The sequence below is a fragment of the Carassius auratus genome, unplaced genomic scaffold (assembly GCF_003368295.1).
Source record: "Carassius auratus strain Wakin unplaced genomic scaffold, ASM336829v1 scaf_tig00033530, whole genome shotgun sequence".
In the NCBI taxonomy this organism is placed as follows: Eukaryota; Metazoa; Chordata; class Actinopteri; order Cypriniformes; family Cyprinidae; genus Carassius; species Carassius auratus.
The window spans coordinates 181,232-197,905 of record NW_020526086.1 but is presented as its reverse complement, the minus strand read 5'-3'; the positions used below and the strand labels follow the sequence as shown (position 1 = coordinate 197,905).

At 33.9% G+C, this 16,674-nt stretch overlaps 1 pseudogene; it reads left to right on the top strand.

Moving 5' to 3' along the window:
• Positions 1-1,969: 1,969 nt before the first annotated feature.
• The window catches only part of LOC113081242 (zinc finger protein 493-like), a 41,617-nt pseudogene continuing 26,912 nt past the window's right edge, over positions 1,970-16,674 (top strand).

The following is a 16,674-nucleotide window of genomic DNA, read 5'->3' as shown; positions in this document are numbered from 1 at the left end:
TTGGCAGAAGTCACAGTTTAGAATCTTACTTGAATAAAAGTTTTAAATATGTGATATTTATTGTACTTAAGTATGAAAAGTATTTTTTTTATTAACATAAATTTTGAAAGTAAAAGTACAAGTAAATACAAAATGGAAAAGGAGTAAATGAAAAAAAAATGTATACACAGTTTGAGCAGCGAGATTGTATTAATTTTTAACTTTTCTATTTTGTATCTTTGGGTTAGCATAATTCAATTCAAATTTATTTGTATAGCGCTTTTTACAATACACATTGTTTCAAAGCAACTTCACAGAAAATGCATGTGTCTCCATTACAATTTAGAGTTATCTTTTATAATATAATAAAGAATAAAAGCCACTTGATCTGGTATAAAAACCCTTTCATTCCAACATAAGAAAACCTTTCCGAGATCTGCATCTGAAGTGGCATTTAGATGTATTCACACAGTCATTCACACAATATTACATTGCTGATATCTGGAGAAAAAACACTTTTAGTTTGATAATAACCATATCAAATGATATAGACATAAAATACATATAGAGGCATTTTGCAACCAATTTACTATGCCTTTAATTTTGATCATTTTAAATGTGTTTTAATATATTAGATCAGGTAGTGTGTGCACTTTGTGTTTTTGTTTGAATTTTGTGATATACTCAATAATGTCAGATCACACATCATTAAAACAACACTTACAATAATAGGCTATTTATCACACACCCAAGCCTCGACTTGAGTGGAAAATGATTGGTTTGCACACGAGCAAATGTGTTTATTTAGAAGTCATTAACCACTAATAATTCATGAAACCTGCTTTCTTGCAGTCGGTGTTCTTCCGAATCTGCTTTGTAATTTAATTAGGAATTGTAGTGGAGTAAACGTGAAAGATGCACTTCTAGTTTTAAGATTATTTGTTCCTCAGACAGTCTTCTTTAATCTGTATTAAAATGAGTAAATTTCAACAATTTACTCATATAGACACATTACGATCATCATATCCCTGGGATTGAAACATTTAGGGCTTTAAAAATGAGGAATTAAGGAAATTAAGTCAAGAAAATCATATTTAGATCTTGAATGATTGAGACACAGGCAAACAATCTTTGGGAAAATCATATTTTGGTGGCATGGCATTCAGACAGGTATATTCAATGCAGTTTTTCTAGTTTCAACATTATATCTTCTTCAGACATTACTCTTAAAAAATAAAAAGTTATTGCAAAGGGACCCACATTTGGTTTCTGAAAACTGAAAATTGCACATATCCATTAGGCTACTCTGGAATTGAAACATATATAAGACCTTAAACATGATAATATTCAAATAAATATTTGTTAAGAACCATTAATAAGAAACATTAACCAGCTTAAAGGTTATTGAGATATTTTAATACCTAATGAGAAACAAGAGTGCAAACTTCAGAAAAAAACAACAACAACAACAAAAAAAAAACCTTAAAAAGTGTTTTCCCCATACTTGAACTGTCATAATGCAACAATTATTGCTGAAGTCAACCGATTGTACTAATAGAATAAAACATCTTTCATCTTTCCAAAGTCATTTTTATCCTGTAATTTGGCCCCAAATCCCACTTAAACATTTAATTTTTTACTCACCTCTAAAATAATGGTTTACTCTGTAATTATCCATGACATTAAATATCTGGTATTTTACACTACTTATGTTTGGCTTTCTTCATTAAAAATATGAAGAAAACCAAACAATTTAGTTGGGGGAAGTTTCAGAGATTTGCTTGATTTGACACAAAAAATTAAACTATACTGAGGTCACAGGTTTGTACTGGATTGGTTTCAGTGTTGTATAGACGATGACTGTGATTGACATGACCAATGAAATCTTCAGGATCTGTGGTGGGCGGAGTTTGTGCTTGTGTTAAAAAGGTGAGGAACATTCACATGATCCTACAGGACTGGAGAAGAAGCTGAAGAGGAGGTTGACGACATGAGTGATCCAGAACCATCCAGAATGAAACATGAAGATACAACAGGTTTGTGTCCATTCTTGATTCTTCATTGTTGACTGCTGAGAAACATTAAAGATTCTGTTAAAAAGATTTAGTGGCTGGGAAATAATTAGCAATAAATTATAAATGATCATCTAACCGATCATATGCACATTTTAATTTTATTAACAAGAAATTACAGAACTAACCTTTGACACATCAAAGATAAAAACGTGATTTATTTTTTTGGTTTCTGCTATTAAATTGTGTTCATTTAACTGATTTTAACCACATCATTTGTTTATTTTAGACTGGATGGAAGTTAAACAGCAAAGACATGAGGTGAATGAAGTGGAGGAGGAACATTGTAAAATCCAAACTTCAAGAAAAAAAGACAAACCGCTTCACACCTGCTCACAGTGTGGAAAGAGTTTCAAATGCAAACGAAATGTTAAGACGCACATGAGGATCCACACTGGAGAGAAACCACACACTTGCCCTCAGTGTGGAAAGAGATTTTCTGCAGCATCAGGTCTCAGTTATCATCTGCGTATTCACTCTGGAGAAAAGCCTTTTACCTGTGATCAGTGTGGTAAAAACTTTATTTCATCATCAAGTCTAAAAGCACACCTGAATGTTCATTCAGAAGAGAAGCCTCATGTGTGTTCTTGCTGTGGAAAGAGTTTTTCATGGCTGGCCAGTTATAAACAGCACCAGAAAACACATAATGGAGTGAGAGAACACATGTGTTTTGAGTGTGGAAAGAGCTTTACTATAAGTCAACAACTGAAAGAGCACCAAAGAATTCATACTGGAGAAAAACCTTACAAGTGTTCATATTGTGACAAGAGTTTTACTCAGCCTACACAAATGAAAACCCATGAGCGAGTTCACACTGGAGAGAAGCCGTATCACTGTACTCAGTGTGGAAAGAGTTTTGCCTCTATGTCAGGTCTCAGTCTTCATCTGCACATTCACTCTGGAGAAAAACCTCACTTGTGTTCTTTCTGTGGAAAGAGTTTTTCACGACTGGACGTTTACAAACGGCACCAGAAAACACATTATGAAGTGTGAAATAAGTGTGGGAAGACATTTACTAGAGCTGACTCTTTGAAACATCACCAAAGAATCCATACTGGAGAGAAACCTTACAAGTGCTTCTATTGTGACAAGAGTTTCTCTGGAGGTCTGAAAAGGCATGAGCGAGTTCACACTGGAGAGAAAAACATTTCACTGTACTGAGTTTGGAGAGAGTTTCACTCAGTCAACAAATCTCATATTAAAAAGCATTGTTCTGTGTCAGAGGGAGGCGCTTGATATTTCAAGTAAATAATTGATTCAGATACAGTTAATATGAGATTAGCGCAGATTATTAGTTTTCTCTGAAATGCCATGAGATTTCCCAAGATGTATTTTTTATTTTTTATGTTTTGTTGGAGAACAACAAAAGTAATCAATCACTTTAATTTTAGATTGCTGTTTTTATTCTTTAGTTGAAATCTTCTCATTACACATAGACAAAGAAACAGCTAGAAACAGGAAAAATATGTAACAAAACCCAACAACCAGCCATTTGTCAGTGTAAGAAACAATTGACCTATTTTGTTACATAAATGCATTATTATTACAAATGCAGAATAAACGGTGCATAGGTTCTGTATAATGATGCAAATAAAATTTCATTTTCACCAATATCTCGGATTATGTGTGATTTTATTGATGTTAGCCTATTCTAGTATTTTAGTTATATTCACTAATACATTTTATTTGTGTTGATCCTGTGCTTTGTCTCAGTCTGTTGACACACAATGAAATGATCTTAATGTGCAAATTCACAGAAGATCTCAGACATCATCATTGTGAATGAGGTGAAAACAGGGAACTATTGGCTTTTAAGCAGCTCATTTGATAATACTCAGTTATCAGGAGAGATCATTCAGTGCAGATCAAGTGAAAATAATGTAAAGTAGATCATTATATCTATGGCAGATCCTCATTCTCATGTGACGAATAAATAGAAATCTTGAAGCATAAAACATGAGAACCCTACATGTGTATGTGTGTGTGCAACCAGCAATTTTGAGTAGGTGGCAGCAATACACTAAAGCATTTTTGAGTTTTACATACAAATCCAGAAGAGCGAAAAACAAAGAGAAGAAGAGAGGCAAATTTTTATTTTGTATTTTTTTTATTTTTATTAATGAACATAGAACACATAACAAACAGCATAGCACAATACAGTCAGTGCAATACACGTGTGACATTAATCACTGGGATTTAAGTAATTAACCTTTTTAAATTTGACATTTAAACAAGGGGGAGGGGATAGACATAGGGCCTATTGCAATGTCTTGCAGATGTAAATGCAGATGTGAAATATACACCTGTGTTGTATGTGTGCTATCAGGGGTGTAACTGACAATTAGTGAAACAATAGTCTGACCAAAAAAACACGGCCATCTGAGCTGTTGAAAAGCTCATTCATTACGATGATGTGAAGAACCATTAACCATTAATAATGAACCATTATACACCTGAAAGGTAATCGAGATGTCTTTCATAACCTACTTATTGAGATACAGGAGTACAAACTTCAAGTCAATCACTGAGTCACCTGCCAACAAGAGACTTCATGGATTCAGTTCACAGCTCTTTGATCCAGGGAGAAATACATAAATGAAGAATTTTAAATGTCATGAATGAATATGTACTGAGTAATCAGTAAAGAGATTTGGCACCAAAAAAACTAAATATTTGAGAAAGAATGCAGTGTCATTATTATATTTTTGAACAGAGATGTGTAGGTCATTTAGTGAAAAAAAAGCAGAGTTTATATGCTGCCACTTCAAAGAAGGACAAAATAAAAAATTCAAGTTGGGGAATTTGGTTGCTTTGCCACAAACTAACCCTATACTAATGATTTCAGTGTTGTGTAGATGATCACTGTGAATTCAAACAACCAATGAAATCTTCAGAATCTGTGGTGGGCGGAGTTTGTGCTTGTGTTAAAAAGGTGAGGAACATTCACTTGATCCTACAGGACTGGAGAAGAAGCTGAAGAGGGAGATTGACGAAATGAGTGATCCAGAACTATCCAGAATAAAACATGAAGATACTGAGGAACAAATAGGTTTGTGTCCATTCTTGATTCTTCATTGTTGACTGATAACAGACAATAAAACAATAAAAGTGCCTCTGAAATAATGAGCATTAGGAATTATAAAATTATCCATCTAGCTGATCATATGCACGTTTTAATTTTAATAACAAGGAATGACAGAACTAACCTTTGACACATTAAAGATCTGATACTTGATACTCACAGATAAATATGTGACCTCTTTTGGTTTCTGCTATTAAATTGTGTTCACTTTAACTGATTTAAACCACATTTTTGTTTATTTTAGTCTGGATGGAAGTAAAACAGCAAAAACATGAGGTGAATGAAGTGGAGGAGGAACATTGTAAAATCAAAACTTCAAGAAAGAAAGACAAACCGCTTCACACCTGCTCTCAGTGTGGAAAGAGTTCCAAACACAAAGGAAACGTTAAGACGCACATGAGGATCCACACCGGAGAGAAACCATACACATGCCCTCAGTGTGGAAAGAGTTTCAGAGACAAAGGAAGCCTTAATAAGCACAAAATAATCCACACTGGAGAGAAACCATACACATGTCCTCAGTGTGGAAAAGAGTTTTTCTGCAGCATCAGGTCTCCGTTATCATCTGCACATTCACTCTGGAGAAAAGTCTTTTAACTGTGATCAGTGTGGTAAAAAGTTTATTTCATCATCAAGTCTAAAAGCACACCTGACAGTTCATTCAGATGAGAAGCCTCATGTGTGTTCTTACTGTGGAAAGAGTTTTTCACGACTGGATAATTTTAAACAGCACCAGAAAACACATAATGGAGTGAGAGAACACATGTGTTTTGAGTGTGGAAAGAGCTTTACTACAAGTCAACAACTGAAACAGCACCAAAGAATTCATACTGGAGAAAAACCTTACAAGTGTTCATATTGTGACAAGAGTTTTACTCAGCCTGCACACATGAAAACCCATGAGCGAGTTCACACTGGAGAGAAGCCGTATCACTGTACTCAGTGTGGAAAGAGTTTCAAACAAAAAAACTCTGTAGCGAAACATATGAAAAAGATTTGTCTTAAGTCATAATTATGAGCAAAGTTTATCTATTCATCCAGCTAGTTAGCTTCCAGGTGCTTTATCAGCATGACAGATATACTGTATATTCATATCGGCAAAGAAATTACAATGAGAATAGTGCAAAACAACAAAAACAAAACAGTGTAACTGACAATTAGTGAATTCATAGTCTGAAAGAAACAACACAGCTGTCATCCTGATAGCTGACTATTATCGAAAGAGCTGCTCAAAAGCCAATAGTTCCCTGTTTTCTCCTCATTCATTATGATGATGTCTGAGATCTTCTGTAAATTGGCACATTAAGACCATTTCATTGTGTGTCAACAGACTGAGACAAACTACAGGATTGACACTTTATGTGATAATCACCTAGTGATGTGTGTTTTTAATATTTTACCCCTAAAGTTTAAGTTCATTATTACAAACACTATTAAAGGCTACAGAGACCATTCTTGCACTTGACATGTTTTTGACAATAAAATAGCATAAATTAGAATTTTCATTCAGCATGTCTTCTAGTTTTGTTCAGACCAATTATTTATTATACATTATATATAATGTTTTGGCTTATTTTGTTAGTTTTTTCCACTGTATATTGTATTGGTTAACTCAGTCACATGATCACCTGCCCACAAAACACTTCTGTTCAATATGAATCAGTTCGGATTCAGATATACTCAGTGGATGAGGTACCTAAAAGCCACAGTCAAATAAAAGTACAGATATCTTTCAGAAAAAGACTTTTGTAGAAGTGAAAGTTACAATTTAGAATATTACTTGAGTAAAAGTTTTAAAGTGTGTAATATTTATTGTACTTAAGTATGAAAAGCATTTTTTATATTAACATACATATTGAAATTAAAAGTACAAGCAAATTCTAAATGAAAAGGAGTAAAGAAATATAAAAAAAATGTTTATACACAGTTTGAGCAGCGAGATTGTATTTATTTTTAATTCTTCTATTTTGTATCTTTGGGTTAGCATAATTCAATTCAAATGTATTTGTGTAGCATTTTTTTATAATACACATTCCAATACAATTTAAACTGAACAGAGATGACATCACTGTATTCAATGATGAACTGCCTTTAACTCTCATTTTGCATCATTGACACGCTGTTTTCCTAATGAATGTTGATCAGTTGCTTTGACGAAATGTATTTTGTTTAAAGCGCTACAAAAATAAAGGTTACTTGACATTGTTTTAAAGCAACTTTACAGAAAATGCATTTGTCTAATTTACAATTTAGAGTGATCTTTTATAATATAATATAGAATAAGAGGCACTCGATCTGGTACAAAAACTCTTTCAATCCAGCATAGATTTTATTTTAGACAATTCGTGATGATTTGAAAAGGCTAAACTGATCGAACATAGGCTCACTCTCTGCCACTAGCAGCTTGGTCTTTACTTAAAAAAAACCTAAAACTTATATTTAACAAAAAATGCTCCAAACCATTTCTAAATTAACTTAATAAAGAGCATTCCTTCATTCAGACACAGTGAATATCTGATCAGATTCAGTGTAGAGGTGCCAGGTATGAAAGATATTGATGCTAGAGAGAACGTGGCCCGCTGGTTTAGTCAAGACCAAAGATCAAGAAGGCCAAAATACAGGATATGGCCATCCGAGGGGCATGTGACTGCAATTGAGAATAGTCCAGAAGACATTGAGCCATGAGATGTTCAGTTGGAAGACCTTAAAACACTTTTTCTTTTTATTTCATTTATCTTGAGATGTTTTAATTTTTAGCTCAGTGAAGCACTTTAAGCACCAACACTTTTTCAGTAAGTTACCTTTCTTGTAGAGTTGTGCTTCAAATAAAGAACTTTATGTTGACCAGATTGTAAGTTAATCATTTAGGCAACAAGCCAATATTGTCTATATGGACAGCGATTTAAAAAAAAAAACTTGAAAAATGGAGTGTTAAATGCAATGCGGTCGAAAATTTGGGTGCACCTTACTTTTGTGCAACCAGTGCAGAAAGTTAGTCTAGAGCCCTGTACTGAGGAACAAACTTTTCTTCATCTGCAATCCTTTTTATTTTGACTGTTTTGGTAGCTGTGAAACAAATGACATAACTAAGCTTTGGCTCATCAAATATGTGATACCACAGATTGAAAACTAGGGGGTATTCAAAAAACAAGGTTAATTTACCATCACATACACTCTGAACTCTTGGATGTTCAACCCAAATCTTGCTTACTCAAGGTATGCTGGTTCCAATAATGCATCTGGGAGAAAGTTCACTCAACTCCGAGTATGTTCCTGGTTAATGTGCAAAACAAATTACTCAAGAGAACAAAGAGTCACTATGGACACAGACACTAAGAAAAAGTGTGACGCTTCAGTGTTTTATCCACTGATCTATTTATAAGGAGTTTTCTATATTATAGATAATGGTTTTGTCATTATTACAGATGACTGAGTATGCCCAAAAAATAAAGATAATAACCATATTAGAATAATATATTACCTTATAAATTAGTTATATTAGTGCTTTATAGTAACTCTGGAGCAGAGAATAAGTTTAGTTTGGGTATATTGGTGTGGTACTAGTGGTCGTCTTGTAGGCAAGCCTCAGTACCTTGAATTTGATGCAAGCAGCTACTGGTAGCCATTGTAACCTGATGAGAAGAGCAGTAACATGAGGTTTTTTGGTGATCATCTTGTTGGTATAAGAAGTAGAGCTGAATGTATTCAGCATAGCAGTGATAGGAAAAGCCATGCTTCTGAATGACAGATCCTAATGATGTCATGTAGATGGAGAAGAGAAGTGGTCCAAGTACTGAGCCTTGAGGAACCCCAGTAGCAAGAAGTTGTGACTTAGAAACTTCACCACTCCAAGACACCCTGAAAGATCTATCTGAGAGGTAGGACTTAAACCACAGGGAAGAGGAGAGTGAGTATGTATTAGACGTTATGAAGTTATCATTAGTCTGCGGTGTGGAGAATTGGTCACTATTGTTTATCAAAAGTAGACAATCATTTCAAGAAGAAGTCTATCAGTTCATCCAGCTAGGTACTTACAAATATTTTTACATTTATATTGTCAAAGTAATTACAGCATTTCAGCATACAATTAAAATGAGAATAGTGCAAAACAAAGAAAAACAAAATGTTGCAACTGACAATTAGTGAAACAATAGTCTTGCAGAAAAAACATGGCCATTATGTTCAATTAAGCTGCTGAAAAGCCAATAGTTCCCCGTTTTCTCCTCATTCATTATGATGATGTGTGAAATCTTCTGTAAATTGGCACATCAAGATCATTTCAATGTCTATCAACAGACTGAGATGAACCACAGGATCAACACTTTATATGATAATCACATATTGATGTGTGTTTTTAATATTTAACCCTTAGGTTAAAATTCACTATTAAAAGTACTATGAGAAACCATTCCTACATATTTTTGACATTAAAATAGCATACATTAGCATTTTCATTCAGTCTGTCTGTCAGTTTTGTTCAGACCGATTATATATTATACATGAATATGTATATATTTTGTAGATGCGATCAATTACAGGCTGAAAATCTAAATTATAAATGGAATAGTTATACATAACTTTATAAAGACTGCACCATCATTATTTTATTTTGACTTGGATATTGGTAGGTCTATTAAAATCAGCTGAGTTTAGCAATACTTGCTGCCTTATATGCCAATGGTGATGCTTCAAAAATTGGGAAATGTTCACTTATTGTTTGTTTTTCCACATGAAGTTTGCACTCCTGTATCTCAAAAAGTGTTAAAGATATCTCAGTCATTTAGGTAGTTAATCGTTTTTAAACATTTCTTTTAATATTCTCTTTTAAGAACATATGGTTCACTTGGATATATGAAATTGTTATATTTTCAGTGTTCAGAAACCAAATGTGGGTCACTTTGCATAGTTAATAACTTTATTTTAAAGAAGAATGTGTGAAGATGACATGCACAAACTAGATATTGAACTTCTATTAAAAAATGTTTTCCCCAAATATTGTGCGCCTGTATCTCAATAAGTATTAAAGATCTCTTTTAAAGCCCTAAATGTTTCAATCCCTGTGATATTGCGATCATAATGCAGCTCTGAGTACATTGTTGAACTTTACTAATCTTCAGTGGACAAAGACGAAACATGGATCATTTTTCATTCAGCTGATGCTTATTAAAGAGGACAGTCTGAAGAACAATATTATGAAACTAGAAATGCATTGTTTTATTTAATAAAACAAATTAACCATATAGGACTTGAATATACAAAAAGAAAAGTTACGAGTCTCTACACAGATATCTTTAACACATCTTGAGTTACAAACATGCAAGAGCTTTTTTTACCGTCATTTTTCAAGTGTCAGCATTGGCATATAATGCAACAAACACAGCTAAATTCAACTGATTTTAAATGACCCATCTCTGTTTAAAAAAAAAAAAAAAACAATACAAAAAAAAAAACACTCCAGTTGATAGTTGAGTGTAAATTAAGTAAGAACAATGTAAAATAAGCAAGTAAGGCAAGTTTATTTATATAGCACATGGTAATTGTAGAGTAAAATAATCACTATGTCTATGGAAATCTTCATAAACCAATCTTCATAAACTTCATAAACCATCTTCATAATCTTCATAAACCAAGAAAACCCTAAATGTTTGTGTTACCAGGAATTTCCTGTAGGTGGAAGCAATACAGTAAAATTTACAGTGCATTTACATTTGAAAGATTCTTCCAGTTTGAGGAGTATAACTTTATCAAGCTTTTCGTGGCTCAACAGTCCATCAGTAAAAGTTTTCACATCATTCTTAGAACAAATTCCAGCAGATGAAATCTGATACATATGGTAAATGTTTAGTTTATTAAAGAGGATATTGACATGAGTGACACACTAGCTCTGTCTAAAGAATGAGGAGCACGATTAACAATATTTTAATTTCTTGAAACACAAGAGTGATGTGACGATTGGGTGAAGGAGGAGCAGGAAGCAAGTGCGAGGTTAATAATGTTTAATGAGAATAATGAGACAATACAAAACTGGAACACAAATAACGCTGGGAGGAATGCACTGTCCAAGATGGTGGTGAGGAGTGATGAATCCGGAAGGTGGAGGGGAGTAGGCAGCAGGAGAGGGTGACACAAGAACTGCAGGGAAGCGAGCCGAAGGTAAGTTGTGTTGCTTGATGGTGGTTGTGAAGAGTGGATGGGGTTCCAGGGAAGACACGGACGTCCAACACAGAAACACACAAGAAAGCAAGGCACGGGTTACAAACAGGAAACAACGCTCTCACGAACACAAGACGCTAGGCAAGCCATTATATAGGGATGAGTAATGAGTGACAGCTGTTGCTGATGACAATTAACGGAGACGCCCACAAACTAATCAGTGCTGACGCGTAACACACAGACTTCACACACAAAGTGCAAAACCCAGAGATCACAGTTTACCAACCGTGACAAGTGATCCAAAATAAGCATGTGAAATAGACCCAACAACGAAGACACATATATTCATATTATATATTCAGGAAATAAAGGGCCAAATTAGCACCTTTCGGGGTAAAACAACTTGTCAGTAGAACAGGCCCCCTAAAATTTTTATTCTGAGCGATGTTCATACTGGAGAGAAACCATACCACTGCATTTAATGCTAGTGATTCTTATGACAAAGCATAAAAAGCATATTTTTTTCGGACAAATGTTGTCACAAAGAGCAAAGTCTACCCATTCATCCAGTTAGTTTGATAGTTTTTCAGGTACTTCATTGGTGTGACACAATATTTGTACACTTGTAATGTCAAAGTAATTGCAGAATTTTTGAATGCATTTAAATTTCGCAAACAGCTCAGTGTAACTGACTATTAGTGAAACATAGTTTGACAGAAACACAGTCGTCATGTTTAACTGAGCTGCTGAAAAGACAATAGTTCCCTGTTTTCTCCTCATTCATTATGATGATGTCTGAGATCTTCTGTAAATTGGCACATTAAGATCATTTCATTGTGTGTCAACAGACTGAGACAAACTACAGGATCGACACTTTATGTGATAATCACCTACTGATGTGTGTTTTTAATCTTTTACCCCTCAGGTTGAATTTCAAGATTAAAAGTATGATTACAGACTATAGAAAACCGTCTTGCACTGTTTTTTAATATTTTTTTACATTTGGATTAGCATAAATTAGAATTTTCATTCAGACAGTCTGTTGTTTTTATTTAAACCAGTTATATATAACATCATTAAAATGCAACGTTTATAATTTTCTTTTTTTAATGTTTTGGTTTTGTAAATATATATATATATATATATATATATATATATATATATATATATATATATATATATATATATATATATATATTACCTTTCATTGGTCAACTCAATCACTCAGTCACCACTCAACAAAACTGTAGACTTCATGGATTCATGGATTCAGTAGACTTCACAGCAAAGAAATACATAAATGAAGAACAAGGACAAAATATTAAATGTCATGGATGAATAAGTAACAGTAATCAATCAATTTTAAAGAGCAGGGTATTTGGAGCCAAATTACTGTGTATAAGAATTTATTGAGAAAGATTGCAGCATCGTTATTTTATAGTTTTGTACAGAGGTCATTTAGTAAAATCAGTTGAGTTCAGCAACAGCTGCTGCATTATCTGCTAATGGTGACACTTCAAAGATGGAAGATTTGAGTTTGGGGTAATTTGGTTTCTTTGTCACAAACTAACCCTATATTAAAGTTTCTAATGGAATTGTTTCAGTGTTGTGTAGGCGATCACCATGATTGACACGACCAATGAAATCTTTAGAATCTGTGGTGGGCGGAGTTAGTGCTTTAACTGTGTTAAAAAGGTGAGGAACATTCACATGATCCTACAGGACTGGAGCAGACACCAGGAGCAGCTGCTGAAAATGACTCATACTATGGTAAAGATGGATTCTGCTAAAGAGGAGATTGAAGCCATGAGTGTCTCAGAACCATCCAGAATAAAACATGAAGATACTGAGGAACAAACAGGTTGGTGTCCATTCTTGGTTCTTCGTTGTTGACCTCTAACTGATCATATCAACATTTTAATTGTCTTAATAAGGAATGAGAGAGCTAACCTTTGGCACATCAAAGATCTGATCCTTATCTAATATATTACCTTGTTTGGTTTCTGCAATTAAATCAGATTCACAGACTTGTAACCACATCATTTGTTTATTTTAGACTGGATGGAAGTAAAACAGCAAAGACATGAGGTGAATAAAGCGGAGGCGGAAACTTGTAAAATCAAATGCGAACAGCTGTTCACATGCACTCAGTGTGGAAAGAGTTTCAGACACAAAGGACACCTTAAGAAGCACATGAGGATCCACACTGGAGAGAAACCATACACATGCCCTCAGTGTGGAAAGAGTTTCACTGCAATAGCAAGTCTTAGTTGTCATCTGCGCATTCACTCTGGAGAAAAGCCTTTTAACTGTGATCAGTGTGGTAAAAACTTTATTTCATCATCAAATCTAAAAGCACACCGGATAGTTCATTCAGAAGAGAAGCCTCATGTGTGTTCTTTCTGTGGAAAGAGTTTTTCACTGCTGGCCAGTTATAAACAGCACCAGAAAACACATAATGAAGTGAGAGAACACATGTGTTTTGAGTGTGGAAAGAGCTTTGCTACAGTTGGTCATCTGAAACAGCACCAAAAGATTCACACTGGAGAGAAACCTTACAAGTGCTCCTACTGTGACAAGAGCTTCAACCAGTCTGGAAACCTGAAAGTACATGAGCGAGTTCACATTGGAGAGAAACCATACCACTGTACTTAGTGTGGAAAGAGTTTCACCCAGTCAGTGACTCTTGTGACTCATATTAAAAAGAATAATGTTTTCTACAGATTCAGAATTTCAAAGAAATTATGTGCGATTCAAATTCAGTAAATATGAAATTAGCTCAAATAAACAAATTTTGAAACGCCACAATATATGTGATTTTGTTGTAGAACTGCAAAAGTATTTAGTCACTTTATTCTTACAGTGATGTTGTTTATTCTTTGATTAAATGTCTGCTCATTAAGACACTGAAAAAGAAACATCCAAATTAAACTGTAAAAAATATGAAACAAAATATATTTTTTATAAATGGGTTATTATTATATATGCAACATAAAAGTTTCGTAGGCTCTGTATAACGATGCAAATAAAATTGACATTTTTAACTGAGGTATATGATTATGTGAGATTTTTATTGATGTGTTATTTCCATTCTAGTATTTTAGTTATTCAGTAAAATATTTTATTTGTGTTGATCCTGTAGTTTTTCTCAGTCAGTTGATACACAATGAAATGATCTTAATGTGTCAATTTACAGAAGATCTCAGACATTCTCATAATAAATGAGGAGAAAACATGGAACTATTGGCTTTTTATACTCTCTCCACGCCAATTACTGCATCAAGAGACAGGTGTTTGTTATTTGCGCTTAATCCACTCACTCACCGCGCATCTCCTGACGCTCTCCCCTGCTGCAGGGTTCGCTAAACCACACCCTCCTTGCCACAGTGACCTGCGTTTTTTGGAATCAAAAGTTTATCCTCTTACTTACCTTTAAACATAACTTGCCTTTCTGGAATACCCCCCCCCACCCAACTCTGCAGTTTTCTGCTGTTAAATCAGACTTCACATTCAGTTTTCACATTTATCCACATTGGAATGATTGTAACTTAACATATTTAACTAAAGTAGTTACTCTATCAATTCATCCAGTTACAGTAGGTGGCCACCCAAAACGCCGGTTCTACTGCCGCGGCTATCGCCACCACAGGGTCTGCAAAGTGCATTTGCAGCTTTTGGCCGCTGAGTGGCGCTTTGACCACAAGTTATCAAACAAGCACATTAAAGCACATTTTCACAAATAGACGTCAGTTTTGCCTCGCTGATGTATTACATTTGACAGCTTCAGTCACGGAAAATGAAAAACTATAGTTAAAATATTTCCTATATTTAATGTTCACAGATGAAGGTTTGGCACTTATGAAGTTATGTGCATTTCTTAGAACGAATTCAAGCAGGATAAATGTCAAGCCTGTGCCTGAGCCTGTGCTTATATTTTCTCTAAGCTACTAAGTATTAAACCATTTTTTAGATTTGACACATTTTAAAATTTGTGCATTTACATTATATGAATGATGTGTTATATTATTCAAAATAATTTTGTGGTTTACTTTGCATCGGAGCATTAAAAGTGGTAGCCTATTTTAGGGGGGTAGACTACATGGATTAATATGCAAAATGTCAATATTTTCCTATATTATGCCTATATTTTAATCTATATTTAAAATTCCTTTAATAAAACAAAATGCATTTTTGCTATTTGTTACCTGTCCCTTATTTTGACAGATAAGTTCTTGGGAAAAAGACATTTGTCTGTAAACTGATAATGAAATTGTTGCATGTTTTTTTTTTATTATTTCCTTTATTTTAGTAAAATGTGAAGCACTGTATAATTTCGTTCCCTAAGTTTGTTCATAAATTTGAAGACAATCAAGTCTTTACTTCAGTCAAACATGCCAAAAGAGTTTCCAGATTATCTTACGAACATTTTAATTGCAGATAAATTTGAGTGTCATCAGAATGAAAATGGAATTACAGCCCATGTTTTCTAATAATAGTACCTAGTGGAAGCATGTATAAAGGAAAAAGAATGGGGGCCAAAATCGACCCTTGAGGAACCCCACACAATCTTCACTGAGAAGCCTCTATTTGTAAAATAAGATATTAACCAGTCCAGTGCACTGCTAGTAATGCCTGCACACTGTTCAATTTGGACAGTAAGTACAGAGTGATCTACTGTATCAAATGCAGCAGTTAGATCTAAAAGCACAAGCACTACATAGTCGCCAGAGTAACAGGTTATTAGAACGTCATTAAAAACCTTCAGCAAAAAAGTCTCTGTCGAATGGTGTTTTCTAAACCCAGATTGAAAAGTTTCAAAAATCACATTCATTTAGGAAGCTTTCCCTTTCAGTAAACTCAATATTTAACACAATGTGTCAGATTTCAGCTGCTGCACCTGGAGTTTAGAGTTTCTCTTTCATAGGATGACATACACGTATATAGATCTTGTATTAATTTTTCTACAAATCCTGTCATAAGTGCACAAACTGACAGTCAGCACTTATAAGCTATTACTAAATATGGTAGAAACATAATTTTCTGTAAAGTTACTGTATTTCTGTATACAATTAAACTTGAATTGAATTGAATATAGGGTTTTCATATTTTATGAGGATTTTCCATAGAAATAATGATTTTATACTATGCATATTTTACATTATTTGCATTCAGCTTACACATTTTAAAATTTGTGCATTTACATTATATGAATGATGTGTTATATTATTCAAAATAATTTTGTGATTTACTTTGCATCGGAGCATTAAAAGTGGTAGCCTATTTTAGGGGGGTAGACTACATGGATTAATATGCAAAATGTCAATATTTTCCTATATTATGCCTATATTTTAATCTATATTTAAAATTCCTTTAATAAAACAAAATGCA